Genomic DNA, 16,318 nt, shown 5'->3' with positions numbered 1-16,318 from the left:
GATCAAACTAATTATCCAAGGGGCTGGGGTGTTATACCACGTCACAAATTTGATTCTACGAAGGAACACACGATCACTGCGATCAATACGTCAAACTTGCTCGTAATTAATTTCTTGCTCGCCCGCTAATATGTAGACCATTTCTTTGTCCCCTAAGAATCCTAATTTTCTCGTGGTTTAAATATTGAAAATGGATAAAAGACTCAAAAATAAATCGAAGACGTAGAATAAAATTTTTCTATTCAATCCCGTTAAATCTACCAAAAAATGTAAAATTTACGTAAAGATCCTAATCACGCTCAGGAAAGTTACAGACCGATAAGCTGCGTGCTATATCATGATATACCTTTTTCTCAAACTCGCGGTTGGAAAAAAGGGGTAGTTCAAAACTCTGAACGCGCTCGACGGGAAAAAAGAATTGAAATCCATTACGTCGCAAATTTCGTTCGAGGGAGGAAACGAATGCGCAGAACGCAAATTTTTTTTTTTTCACCCACCGTGAAGCCACGGGAATTTATCAACCTCGTCGACGTCGCTTGCATTGCTGTCTCGATTCAGATACGTTGCCAGTTTCAAATCGTTACCAGTTTTCTTCCGTGATGGAGAAAAATGGAACTCGCGAAATAGTGATATGATTTGCTGCACGAAAATTGGTATGATTTTATTCGTTACAAACGGTTGCAAATTAATCAAGATCAGACACCAATCGTTTCGAACTGTTTTATTATTCTTTTACTTGTTATAAAAAATATACGACAGTTCGTGCAATTATTCGAAAACTTGTAGAACCTTCTTATAAATATATTATGTGTTATGTATAGAAAATGTTGAAATTTAATAAAAATTTTTGTCGTGTCTGTATACGCTGCTAATGAAATTTCAAAATATTTTATGTAATACATACGATATACAAAATCTTCTCTGTGTTAAGCGTTCAAATACTTTCGTGAGCCCCGTATATACAGAAGGCATAGAATTAACTGTGTAAAATATATACGTACAAAAAGTGAAACCATCAGTTAGTCCACGCAAAACAATGCTCGTCCATAACACACGATGCAAGAAATATCGTTCTCGTTCGAGTTGGGCGTGCAAGAAACGTCGAACTGCTACGTCGCGCCGTTTTCTTCGCAACGTCGATGCATCACGTGTCGAAAACGGTAGTCGTGAAAAACGCAGCACTATTACGGGGCTTCGAAGTCGTTGCATTCCGTCTCGTTAAGGGAGCCATCAGAACGACGAGATACAGGCATAAGGATAAGAAAGTTTCGTAAGTAATAGCCGGTGCTCGGCCGCCGCGTCAAGCGAAGAAAAAGCCATTTACTCTTTCCACCGACGCGACGAGTTGTTAAACTTGCGCGAGCTGCTTGCGTCGTGGCGAGAAACTTTCGATGTAAAAGTAAATAGAAATTTAAACTGTGTACACGGAATAAGTTATAAGAGCCTTGTTCTACTGTTTCTCGCGTCCTTTGATCATAACAGAGGAAAACGTTGTTGTACGGTTCTGAACTTAACAATAGAATCTAATTTGTCGCTTCATTGATGCAAGTTTCACAAACGAACAATTTGCCTCCCATTGTTTTCATCAGTTTTATATACACGTATTGTTATATCATAATCTAATATTTAACCAGTCTGACAAGATGGAATGTATTAAACTCTAGGAACTTTTATTGTTATGTCCGGTGACTCTCTATACAAACTAAGCTCCACGCCGCAGATAAGATGGTTGCTAGATATCCACACACCCTCATTGCGATAATAATCTTAAGGACCCACCATAAATCTTGACATTTTCATAATTAAGGTCCTTCAGATCAAACAAGTATCTTCTTACTTCAAGTGTTCTTTAAATTTATTGTCTACTCCGGAAAGGTACGATGTCTCCCGCTACCAACTTTATCTCGGGGGCGGCTAGAACCTTTCCTTGTCCACCAACTTTTTCTTATCCGAACAGAAGCAATAATTATTGCCTTCACTTTCCTAGCCAAAATTGCCATCAACAAATCCAATGGTCCCGTGCGCCAGACACACCCATCAATAGCTTTCCTCCGCCACAGCATCGTCACCGAACTTCATTGGTTTTCCATCTTTAGATCAGTCAACATCTATCTTCGGTTTTTCATGCGTTGACCAGTCAATGTCTTGACTGGTTTATCAGCCTTAGTTCAGTCATCTGTTTAGCTTATATCTATACACATCGAGCGTAACTGTCTATGTCTACAAAGTTGTTGGAATAAAGTGTATATTATAACCTGTCACTTCAGTGTTATAATCAGTTCAACCATCTCTATTATCCTAATCGAAATAGGGGATCGATCATTTCGTGGCATCGATTATCTAATCGTAACGAGAATTTACGACTCCTGTTGTTCGCGATCGCGTCTCTCTGCGAACGGTCGAACATTTATTTTTGTGGAAATTCCGTAAAATTGTTGAATCTAAGTGGAAGAAATAGTATCGAAAAAGATATTAAACAAATTCTTGAAATTCTCTTCTATAACCATAATGTTGAAAAACAGAAACCGATAACTTAAATTGATTAGAAAGAATCGTAAATGAGATGTTGCGTTCGCGCGACGAATAAAGATACAAATGTAATGGGAAGTTGATTAATTGGATAATGTAAGTCGAGTGATTAATTTGTTAATCAGAAAACACGTTTTTAAACATTGTAACTTGGATAAAAACAAGGATGGTTTAATTTCAATGCAAGTTAAATCGGAAAGTACTACTACTAGTAAAAAGAAACTACTTTTATATTCCATTTCCAAACATATCCCAAGTTCTTTCATTAACATATGCAATTGAATAATGCTCCCTTTTGCATCATTTGACACGCTTTGGCATTTCAATTTACATAATCGAATAATCGATAACCAGAATATCAGTTTCCATATAATTTATACATGGTCGCTTAGGTAATTGACGTCCTACAGTACATTAACTGTAGAGTATGTGTATCTTTTAATATCTACGAGGTTACGTTCGTTTTGCTCATCTTCGCGAAATCTTTAATTATTTTGAACATGAAAAAAGTTATAAAACAGACATGTTTCTCGTTTTATCCATCCACGTGTTAACATCAGGGTACTCCAGAATGTTTTATACATCTCAATATTTTTATTAACTGACAATGAGATACGAAACGAACAGGGTATATAGAAATAAAACAATATACCATCGTGATCAATATATTATGTAATTTCAATGTTATTAAAAGAGAATATAGAATTATTGAAAACAAAGAGGTACCACAGGATACGAATGAAAATCAGTTGTTTGAAACATCGAAAATAGAATGGCAGAAGATATTAAAAGTTATTCAGTGAAATAATAATTCACAGGAAACAATTCTCAAATTAAAATGTTATCTGTAGCAAATTCGATCATGTCTTTGATATCATTTCAGTTGCGCCCAAAATAATTTTTATATCGTCGCAACTACAGAGAACTGTCAAGTGATCTGCTTTAAGTAGTACATCTTATAACATGAAATAGTAATAACTAGAAATAATGATCAAAGCTGCGATATATTTATTCTAAGGCAATTTAGTAAAATTCAATATTTTACTCGTTGTTCGCGATTGATAATAAGCGAATCATCGAGAAAGGTGTATTAACGGTGGATAATAGCTCAGTAATACGAATCTACGGTGTGAATTCGCCGTATCATCTTGACAGAATTGCCTGTGGCTGATATAATCTGTTGGGGATCGGTTTCTGGTGTCCTCAGAATCCGGTTCGAGCACGTTCCTGAAATGTTAATACTGTTAAGGGAGTTTCCTCGTTGATGTCTCCAGCTGTACAATGCCAGTTCTCTACATATGAGTGTCTTATATGTACGTATATGTATAGGAAATGTCCTGAGAAATACATATGCATGTACATAAATACACGTACATAGAAGGCTCCAGTCATTGAAATCTAAGCCAGGCACGATAGAGTATGCAACGTGTTACTTCAACGAACGTTTCGTGTATTCTTGTTGTCGGAATAATTGAAGGAGCACTTGATTTGTAAATCTAGCTTTTTGTAAATGACTTTTTGTAGAGAATATGTAGCATAGTATGGGAATAATTGAAGATTTCCGATATTTATGACTTGTGTGAAAAGAATGTTCTTCCTCTTTAGATTTCTGTAAGAAAATACAGAAAAGAAGATTTAAACGGTTAGGAAAATATTTGGAGAAGCGTAGGAAAGTGTTCAAGTATCAGAAGAGTTTCGTACTGTATCAAACCAAAGTAAATTAGTGTTCATATCTGTACTATTAATTTCGAAGCGATGAAATTTAATAGGAGGTTTAATATTGGTATGATTAAGCAAGTAAATTTCAATGTTGATCTGGTGTACATAGAAACTTTCAAAGTTCCTCTGTTTATCCACTTCAGTCCCTTTTCCAACGTTGGATTTGGAAATAGAAGTAAACGGCTATATGCGAATATTTATTCTTTGAGTCCTACAAACAAACTGACAATAACCAGCGGTGAAACGAGATCAATAGAAACCAAATTGAACTTCCCGGTACAAAGACCAACCAACAATAAACCGTTTCCGTCCTTGCGCGACTAGCTTGTACTTGAATATCAAGACGAAGAGAAATAACGTTTCAATAATTTCCATCGGAGGTTTTCTCGGCTGGGGTCTTCGTACCAATTTACAGTCAACTGTTATTCACCTCGGAGGCAGAGGTTGACGTTCCTCGAAAGATACCAACTAGATTGAGAAATGCACAATTAAATGCCGACTATGTTTCTTCGTTATTTACCGTGGTAACCTCGTTGCAACGCGGTAAGATCTACAAAGAGGCAATTAAAATGAATGAAACATCGGGTTAAGGACTTGAAAGGTACCAGTCAGAGACAAGAAAATGTCGCTGCTCTGTAAAGCCGGTAAAATCAACGAAAACAACTGAAATATTGAATCTTTTCATTAAGCAACGTGCTAGTAATCCGGTAGAATTCCAATCGAATTTGCTGTGTCCATTATCGCATGGTTGAAGGTTCAAAGGCGCGAATCCCTGTAACCGTACGCGACTCGTTATAGAACCTATTCACAGCAGAGTTTTAACATGCATTGCCATTACGCTTTATACCACGTTACGATATAACGAACACGATTCGAAATTTTCTTGTATTAGATTTTCTTCTTTTTCGTTCATCGTTGTTGAACAGCATGGTTGAGACACGTTTTGGAATTGAAGTTTTTAAAGTTCGTTTTAAATTACATTACTTATGTATGCATGTGTTTTGATGTTTACCAACCTGGATGTATTTGCAAGAGAAATTTAGTTTATATGCATATGACAATACATAGCAAATGATAATTAAATTGTGAATCTTGTGGTATATTGAGATATTAACGTATTTAGTTACCAGCGTAATTCGAATATTCTTTAGAAATTTTCAAACACATATTTATATTCATACGGTCAAGTTCAAATCTAAATATTTAAATAAAAATTCAAATTTTCAAATTTAAATTACAGCGAATTACCATTTCTCTAACATGATTTATGACAACTGAATACTGAACAGAGTTAATTATACGATAGCCAACCTGTTAATTTCATACTTCGGCAAAGTAACGTTTCGTATGCAGAAACCTATCACTGCACTTGAAATCCGAATAAAATCATATCGGCGGACGATTGTTACTGTAGGTGCTAGCTCGGTGATCTCAATTAATTACCAGGTCTGGCAACGTTGATACAGCTGGTGGTTAACCGTATTCCGGAGGAAGTACTTCAGATACAACCATTTACCGGTGTCGTATCGATGAAATGTAAATTTGGATAACTGCTTGCAAACGTCATTCATGTCGGTGCAATCTGCACACCGTCTATCTCATGCATATGCCTCTGGCAGACTGCGCTATCGCTTTCTCCTGCTATATTCGCTTTTAAGGAATAAATGCGACCCGTGTTTACAAGTCAAGGGACACCGAGGTCGTATTCGTGTAGCGAATTTGCAAGTAAATATCGGACACGCAAATTTCGCAAGTTATGACATGGCTTATGATACCCCAAGAGTCGCGTAAACTGTTTATGAGTGGATCGTAGTTTTATAAGTGGTATCATAGTCGCAATATAGCCGTAAATTATATTCCTAATATACATTTAAAGTATTTAAAATAGCAGTGATGTATTTTCTAATCTAAAAATAAAATTGGATAATGAATTATTCATTAGATATGTAGATAGTAATAACGTAACTATTTTTAAATATTTAATGTCTGTCAGCGTATACATCTTTAATATTAATCTAGCCATGGTAAAACCTGATTTTAATGTTAATTTAATCTTCATGTTGCAAAACCATGAATACCTTCTTTATAGAAATTTCACCAGCTACGATTTACTTTTCCGATAATTCGGTAAACTATGAACTATACCTACTTCAGTGCAAGCTCGGAACCATTTGTCAAGCTGCAAATTACCAGTTAAGTCAGACAAATCGCGACAATGGGAAAACGCAGTCGCGCGGAATAACCGGAAGGCAAGGTATATGCAATCAGTCCGAACTGACGCCGACGCAATCTCGAAGAACAGCAAAAATCTCTTCCTCTCCTTCTCTCAATCTCTCTCTCTCTCTCTCTCTCTCTCTATCTCTGTGTTTTCTAAAAGTGATTGCGAGCAAATTTATACGACAATTATACAATTGGACATCGGTAAACTGTTAAATCCGTTCTAGACAAAGAAACGTTTGAGTTTGAGTCACACTATGCGCTCTTTGTCCGAACAGTTTGACGTAGATGGTTGCACCGAGACAGATTTAACAAGTTCTTCACGGGATTGCGAAGTCAATGAATAACACTCGCGTTTCGCGAACTATAATGATATAGCGATATAACTCGGATATCGCGGGATTACCGGATGATGCTAGCTTTCATAAATTTCAGCCTGAGTTATGGACATAACAATTCCATTCTGCCATGACAGTTGAGCATCGAAAACACGTATACAGCTAGTCGGACATAAATTTGGATTAATTTCGTGATAGATCAACGAGATGGGGAGATGAGATAGTTCGGGATAATATGTTTGGTGTTTTAAATAAACAAGTAAATGTTAAAATTCACGGGATAATCGTGTAACACTGATCAAAGTATGGCCCGAATTTGATCGTGCATTAATATGGAATATCGCGTGTATTTTAGCATTATGACAGCAAGTACAGCTATGCAAACCGAATTCTATTCCGTAAATAATGAATAATGTATAGAATATAATAAGTATAACAGTTATAACAAAGTAAATTGAATGCGTAAAAATATTAGAAAGTACAATAAAATGAGGTATAGACAACAGTATAAGAATCGCCTAAATTCTAAAATTAAAGGATATTTACTACAGGTGAGATTTAATTAGTCAAAATCCTTCATACGTACAGATACAATTTTATATAACAATAATAATAATATTTTTTCCAAACAACTATGATATTTGTAAAGAATCATACATTTTACGTTATGCATTTGATAGAGCATTTGTAATTTTTATGTCTTCAATATTTGTTCGCATATTCAAAAATGTAAAAAACTATTGAATAAATAATATATCTTTCACGTGCATATACTAACTTTTAATTTTTGTTGCATACCGACAGCATGTTGCTTTGAAAGAGGAAAGCATATTGCAATGAAAAAGGGAAGAAAAAAATGGAGATGAGAAGCAGAGGGGAGAATTTACGTTTCATCGAATAACCATTTATCAGAATTTCGAGCTAGACTAACAAAATACAGACGCGGCCTGTAACGCGTTACACAAATCTGCAATGTTGCGGCGCTGTTGAAATTGGACGATCTCCAAACGCTTCCAAACAGCGAAATAAATATGGACGACGTATGAAGTTGCCAGATAAAATTTCCCGATGAATTATTACGCGATCGTGTAAATAATCGGTGGAAATCAAATTGGACAAATAAAATTCGTATGAAATCTATAAAAAATTCGACCGTACATGGTTTATCGTTTATAGAGAAAATATTTCTTAAAAAAAGATACCTGAGTGACGTTTGATTTTGTTAGAAACATAAAATGATCTACTACCATAATATCTTTTGCGGTCAACACTCTTTTAGAATCGGCAAACTACGAAAATTCGTTTTCACTAACAATTTATTCAACGTCAATAAACTTTAGCGCATGAAATTAATAACGCACAAATAATTCAGCATTCATGGTAAACAACGAAACAACCATCGAACACAATCGTTCGCATGACAGGATAGAATCGATCGAATTACTCCTGCAAATTTCTGCAATGAAGAAACTAACGTATTCGCAGCCACGTCCGATCGTGGGATACGCAGGTGTACGCGCATGCAAATGAAGATCTGTTCCGAAATGAAACGTCGAAGATAAAATCTGTTAGCGTGAAAACGGAGTAACAACACGATTCAACAAAGATTGAAAACCTTATCTTCCACGCGATGCATTAATTTCGGTTTGTAAATTATGTTCTATCGAATGCAACGTGCATTTCATTTACTCCAGCGATAAATTAATAGTACGAGAATTTAGTTGGACGCCACTTCGATCGCTGGACAGACACGTCGAACATTGTCAATTCAGTGGTGAGAATGCTATGTATCCTACGGTCTGTCAGTATTGCAGTGAGCCATGCTGTCGTTAATCTCTGCCCTCTATTTTCCATTTCGAATCCTACGTCGATCGATATCCTAAATTTACCGTAAACAGCTTTGGCGTCAAAATGTCCAACGAATTTAATTTTAAATTTTATTTTTAATTCGAACGATATTCCAACTCTGCGAATTTAATATAAAAATTCAAAGCATTCTGAATAAAAAATTTGAATATTGGACAGATCACCTGAAATTCTATAACTGTGATATGAAATACCAGATTTAAATGATTTTTGCCCTAAGAAATTCAATATAGACGAACGTCGATTCAAGAGAATCGATATATCATTCTTGATTTAGGAGACTCGATAGTGACACCTTTCTGGACTCGAAGTAATAGATACAAACGATCTTGGATTCGACACATCAATCTAAACCCAAGGGATCTAATACAGACTACCACAGAGCCAAGAAACTTAATTTAGATCAGTGCTGGTCCCCGGGATTTGGTGTGGATGACCTGGATTCTTGGACGTACGTAGTATATACGCCACCTCAAGGTCCAAGGATCGAGATCGATTCGTTTAGATGTTCAGTAGACTGTCCAGTTTCCTCCAACGTTATTTGTACGGAGTTCCTTCGGTGAAAGTAAGGCTGCCAGCATCGTGTCCCTTTGAGTTAGGGTCACTTGTATCGCTTGTGTCACGTATTATTTGTCCCAACCCCTTTGAGTCAGAATTGACTGTTCTCCATGCCACTCTTTGAGTCAGGATTATCTATCTTTGATCCGAACTTGACTACGTTGGTCTCCTTTGATCTGGAGCCGCCTTTAGTAATTCGTTTTGACGCAGAGTTGCAGATCTAGCGCTGCCTTTGAACCAAGCTACCGTTATCCTTCTCTTGTTTCATCTATGACTGCTTTTGTTAACTTCTTTCAATCTAGAATTATCTATGTTAGACTCTTCCGATTCGAGATCACCTTCCCTCAGTCATTCTAATCCAAACTCGGGTGTGAGAGGTTTCTGTAATACAAAAGTATCCTTTTACGCTATCTTTTTGATTTAAAATTATTTATACCAGATCTTTTCCACTGAAGTTTTTTAAATCGGACGGGAAGATTAGCAGTAACAAACCTTTTATTATCGTAACACTTTCATAGTGTGATCGTTTGATACAATTTCTTGATTTTTAAATATTCAATATGTACAACGAATATCTAATGTCAGAGTTTTATCGAATATAGCTTTTTAAATAAATTTGTATGCTTAAAAGGTAAATCAATTGGTTTTAGAAAGTTTCAAAGTTGCATATTCATATTAATTTAATCTTTCCCATTCGGCAAATCTCAAATGCATTCTACCGCAGAATGCTACAACGCAATCTACTTCCCAAGCCACAAGTGGTCAAATCCCTTCACTCTGCCACTTCGCCATAACTCTGCCAAGACATTACAACAAATAATCCATGACCTAGTACCAAAGATAACGAACATTCGAGACCGCGAAACTTCACCCAAGTTCGTTACAAAGTCATTAATCATACAATTTAACAGATGTTGGAGGCGCGTTCAACCCTATATCCTGCATGCACGCCAACGGTACAAAATATTTTACGTGGGCCTGTTAATACCACGCGTCGTCAGCATTATTCGGCCGTATAATGCGAAGCGAGTATAAACAAGCATACATATACTACAAGTTAATACCGCGCTACAGAAGTGAAGCTGAAAGCGCAAACGCGTTTACGAAACGTCGGGTCAAGTTTAATGACTCAACTTCGCTGCGTTTCTCTCAGAAACACGATGAAACATGGATGTTTCCAGTCAACAGGATTCGCTGCGCATCACCGGAAGCAGCGAAACTCCAAGGCTCGTTGCCAGCTTGTGAGCTTTCTAAGCATAGCTATACATTACCATTGTTTTCTTTTCACATTTACTTAATGAATATGTTTGTGCAATTTTTGCGATGATTATGACGCAATCGTTTTTATTCGTCGGATTTCAGAGAGCCTCTTATAGAAATCTTATGGAATGAATGCATATTTGAATGTGTCTACCGGTATTTGTATGCATGACAAAATGAGTCGTGAAATATGAAAAGATTCGTATAATTATTGTGAAGCTTCGATGAATGACAAACGAATGAAACGACTAACATAAAAGTCGGTGAACCTGTTAGCGAAGTAACCAGAGCTCGAGAATCGTACTGTCCACACATACAACGCGTAACGTTTGAAATCAAAATTTTCGAATGTTTGTTCTTTTCATAAGTTTTTTAAAATTTCAATAAAATCGCACATCTGTCAAGTATTTATTCATCATCAGGTATTTACTCTTGACTCCAGCACCAAAGAACGGTAAATGCCTCGCAGTTATAGGCTTAATTCGTTGCAAACGCGCATTGATATTTTCCAGCTGTTTCACGATTGTATTCGCACGACGAGTATACATTCGCATAACAGGAATGTCTTTAGTTATTAGCCAGGTCGGGATATTAATCCCGGTTAGTGGCAAGTGGCGCGATAATAACGACACTTGCGTTGCGGTCAGCTCGAATTTATGTCGACCGAGCTCTTGTTGTCGTAGGTTCTGTCGGTCGGAAGCGAGTCATTGTCGAAACATCAGAGCATCGACGATAACCACTCTTCGTCGGCGATGCTCCATGTACCGCAGACAGAGCCGACCAGACACACCAAAAGCGTCGTGTTGCAGTTAATTACTCGCGGATCGAATCGCCGAAACGATGGGGATTATCGGAGAAATTAAAACATCAGATGGTAGCACGATAACATATTTTCTGTTGTTAGCGTAGCCGATCGTTAAAATTTCATACGGCAGCCGGAAAATGTAATCACCAACGGTAAAACGTTCCATCCTCTCACCCGATATTCGAAGCGAAAATTGTGGAAACGCAAGGCGGTAATATTCGCGATATCATCTTGTGGTATTGTGTATATGTATATTACTTTTGAAATTACCATTGGAAACTTCGGGCTTGTTAGTGAAACATTAACGTGATTGCGGGTAATTACTATATATATTTATATATGTATGGTTAAAATTTAAGATAATATTACAGCTGGTAGGTTGGAAATATTAACTTCCCTGTTTGTTATGTATCTTTAATATTTGAATTTCTGAAAATATCACTCTTCAGTGTGATATCGTGGGAACCAACTTTCAAATTGCTTTCAGTAATCGTATTTTGTTTTTTTTTTTATTTACGAGCTACAGATATCCTAAAATCACATAGATTGACCATATCTTTATAAGTAACGTTAGACATTTCAAAAGAATGGGATTGAAAAGATCGTTTTTCGAACTTCGAACTGCAAACTGCATAGAAAGTTATAGAAATTTATTTATATACTTATTCGTTCGTAGGAATCCGCTCATATTGTTACACGTATTCCGAGAGGGAAGGAAATAATTTGCATTGCGAACGCTACGATATCGAGAATATAACATAAAATAACAAGCCTAAACTTTTGAACGACGGTGTACACATAAATGCGTTTAACAGACCGCATCATGTGTTTTCGAGCTTGAAGAAAAATCACGTTAACAAATGTGTAATCCGATGGTGGCGGCTACGAAATCAAAGTTTCCAGCTCGATGCCACTATTTGTGCATAAAATAAACAGCGCGGTTAACGATGGAAGATTTATTGGCGCGCCAGTATCAAATATTTCATTTAACTGTTTGTTTTTTTAATCCGAAACACCCGTTTATATATTTATACGTTCTTTCGCGTCTACACGATATTTATGCGCATGTTCGGTAGTCGCGAGCACGCGAACCAGAGTGAAGAAATTATTACACTCTCCTAACAGCGCTGAAACTTTATTATGAATGTGTGGCAATATACTTTTTTCCACTGAGTAATTTTTTATTCATTTCGAACACACGTAAACCGCAGGAGCATTTTCTCTCTTATATTATTTTTTCGTTTAGTTTGAACGAGAATTTCTTCTCCCTCTTTCTTTCTCTGTGCAAGTCAACTTTGTCGGTTGGTCGAATATTCTTTATTAACGCTTGACTAAAATCAGCCGCAGCAAGTTTTTAAACGGGTCAGAAACTTCCGTTGAAATTTTTGGAAACTTACCGATGCTGCATTTATTAACGTACACCATTGTTCATCGAGTGAAGTTTCGTTGAAAATTCGCCGTAAATCAGGCAACCCGAAGGTGTATGTCTTCTCTGAGCACGTAAGGAAATTCTGTTAACCGACTCGGATAAATATGTACTGCATCCGTCATCGTTGAGGTTGATCTACGAAAGCGAGGAGAGAGTAATATTTTAAGAAGCTGCAACGTAAAGAATGACACGTACGTGTGATCGAGTTATAAATATTGTTAACCATGCGTGAAAAGGATAAAGTACCTATACCATCTGAAAGTTCGTGTAGTTTATACACTGATTTACATATAGAGTTTACTACGAAATTTTCTATACTGCATTATGATACTGCTACAATTTTCATTAAATTAACCACAACTACTCACGTATAGTAATTGTTTAAACCGTAATTAAAATTTATATATTCGTTCACTATTATACAATATTAAAATATCCCAAGAAACATAGCGCAATTTTATAAGTTGTTTATCGAGAAAACTGTGACAAAAGCTTCCTCGAATTAGGATAGTAGATAAACGTTTCACTTGTTTAAAGTAGAGATGTCATGTTTTGCCGTAATCTCGCGATGTTTTCTTCTGCTTCAACTACCTCTTTCTTTCTTTCTATAAATGATTCGTCTTACACATATAAAAGACCAGTCATGTTTGTACTGTGTATGTGTGTGACCATTACTATTGTTAATGCCATTAATAAATTGAACAGAAAAGAGCTGTTCTGTCTCGTTATTGTTAATGCCACTGAGAAATTAAATAACAGAAGAATAGCATCGCAATTACACGGTTCCTTTTCTTTTCTTTTTCTTTACCCTACTTTAACAATTTATCTTTAAAATACGGATTATTTCCTGAAACGTTTAACGTTTTGATATCAAATAAAAGACATTAATACAAAAGACATTTCGTAACGCTTATTACAACACATTAAACTTACATACGTCGCCTTATGATCATTCTCGAGCGCTTATTCCAATCTCGAGACATTAAGGAATATCTTCGAAGAAAGAATAAAAGGCTGTTATCCTCCGGGAATAAATATACACAAGAATTTCCAGAAAACGGCTGCGTCATGAGCAAAGAAAAGTAATTACGGATGTTCTTAGTCTACGCTATCTTCTCAAACGTTACCAACTAACGAGGCAACCTCATTATTGCGCGGCGGTAATGTTAATCTCTCGCGGCGTCTCAGAATTACGTTTTTAATTAGCTTGGCCCTGTGCACCATTGATTAAGAACAGAATACACGTGATATACAATGCCTTTCTGTGTCCCACGGAAGTACATATCTTTAATCTGACTCTTTTTTATCATTTTTGTGTCACGTGTGACGTTATCGATTCAATATAATAGCGATTTGAATTAAAATGACAGTCTTCTTTGAAGTTACAAATAAAATATAGAATAGAATATTCTGCAATCGCAAACGAAAAATTTAATTCAATATTTCCACATATTTCCGATTCGGAAAATCGCGGAAAAGAACGAAAAACTAACGAAAGGAGCAAAAAGAATACCAATAAAAGGAACAAAAAGACCAACGAAAAGAGCAAGAAGATCACCAAGAATCTGTTTCTATGGATAAAGCATCGATTTTCACATAGATAGTAAAACTAAGACTATATAAAATATTAAATCCAGCGACGCAGCTTTCAATTAAGACTTTAAAAGTATGACTTAAAATTAACGACGCAATTTAAAACGAAGATTTAAAAGTAAGGCTTAAAAATTAAGATTTGAGAGACTGAAGTTTAAAACCACGATTCAAAACAAAGAATAAGTCCTTTGTTGTCTCATACAAGTGAAATTATTTTTTCTTTAATAAATGAGTCCATCTTTAAACAAAGATTGTAAACAACAAAAAGTTAAACATAGAAAAACATAAATCGATAAGATGATTTAATAATACATAGAAATTGAATTTTTCATTTAATTTCTGATGCTCCATTATTGTATACTATAACAATATGAAATTATTAAATCCACTAGATGACGTAGAGAAAATACTTGTCAACAAGTCTCAAAATAAACGTTACTTGACATAATTTATTTTCATGATTATCAATACAACTAAAAACATTTCACCTACAGGAGATATTTCAAAACACATTTTCACGAAAATAACATTATTTCCATTCTACTTCCATTCCACTAAATCAAGTTGAGAAGCGAATTAATCTACTTATTACTGTGCAAAGCTGATCCATGTATCTCCGTTATAGCGAGCCGAAACACGAGGAACCAAACGATCCTGCGTTCATCGTACAATCTGCTTTTCCCTTTCGCCGAATCTATGTCGCTAACAATTTCGCAGAACCGCGCGTTGCAACGGGAGTTATCGTGAAGAGGTCTATTCAAACAGCACAAGTCCTCGAGCTGCGGTTGCTTGAACGTTCCTGGGACGTAATCTAGTCGACGGTGCACGATTGTGCGACCATAGAACGGTGCCACGGAAATCGTTCGCGGGACAACGCCCTGGCGCGTCGCGACGCATTCTGTTTGTGTCCCTGCTGAATAATCAGTGGGGATGAAAGGATGGCTGGGAAAAAAGTGTTTCCGGTATCCTGTTTCGCTGAGAAAACAACGTTTCAAGCTACACGAACGTGCTGCATCATTTCGCTTCTTTTACGATTTTTGTGTGTAGAATGTATTGTAAATTGCGCGGGTTGATGAACTTACATTCGCTGGAAATTAAATTTCCATTTAGAAAATCGTTAATATCTTTGTAGAGGTGAAAGCGTTTAAAAACGATTAGAGGATCAATGTCTAACACGTAACTAATACTATCTGCTTGAATGAATAAATAAATACAATATTTTAATTTCTATTTTTTACCTGATTTTCTCCATTATTTTTTCTTCAAGACGAAACAAAAGTCAACTATTATCATCTGTATCTTTTGTTTTAAGTTGAATTACTAGGATTATTTGTACATTTTCATCGAAAAATATTTCCAATAGAATGATTATTGGTGATAAACGAATTTATCGACGAGATTAATTATCGGAAGTAAAGTTAATCGAAAAGTAGAACTGTCATTTGATAGATGCTATCGGTATCCCTGCTTTGTGATTTACGCAAACTCTGATTCTATGCCATGCCAGCATACAAAAGGGTTCATTTATTCGTGACGCTTTCATCACCGATACAGTGATCATTGCAAGTCCGATATTGCCTTTCGGATTAACGAAAAAATGCGCTACCTTTCTTTCGTTCATCCGTCGGGACATCCATTGCTTTCATACGGGAAACATTAGTATGCATGCCGTATAAACTGACTAATAGCTTTCGCTGGACGTTTCGGTCCCTCGAAATATCCAGCTCGTTCTTCCAAATGTCGAATAAACGAATCGAAGTGTCTCATATATCGATCTCATGATCAAAATTTTCCTCGTGAAGAATCGAATTAAATTGAAGTGTTTTGTCAGAAGTGAAAATATTAATTTGAAACGCAATAGAGTAATAGAATTAAATTAAAATAAAAATATCGAAATCTTAACTTTTCCACTTATCTTGTATTCCGTTATAATTAAAATTAGTCTCGTTCTCATTCAACCAACATTTTTCGATTCATCAAATTTTAAATTCACCGTCTCATTGG

At 36.0% G+C, this 16,318-nt stretch overlaps 1 protein-coding gene and 1 long non-coding RNA gene across 16 annotated transcripts in view; both read left to right on the top strand.

Moving 5' to 3' along the window:
• The window catches only part of LOC100749771 (neurobeachin), a 418,748-nt gene that overhangs the window by 268,609 nt on the left and 133,821 nt on the right, over positions 1-16,318 (top strand). The window lies entirely within an intron of this gene.
• LOC117151938 lies at positions 10,352-13,494 on the top strand. The gene is made up of 2 exons (XR_004462109.1): positions 10,352-11,608; positions 11,969-13,494. It is a non-coding gene; the product is annotated as an uncharacterized LOC117151938 (long non-coding RNA).

The sequence above is a fragment of the Bombus impatiens genome, unplaced genomic scaffold, assembly GCF_000188095.3.
Source record: "Bombus impatiens unplaced genomic scaffold, BIMP_2.2 scf_0543, whole genome shotgun sequence".
NCBI classification, from domain to species: Eukaryota; Metazoa; Arthropoda; class Insecta; order Hymenoptera; family Apidae; genus Bombus; species Bombus impatiens.
Note: the sequence above shows the minus strand (reverse complement) of the source record. Positions and strands in the feature narration are given on the sequence as shown.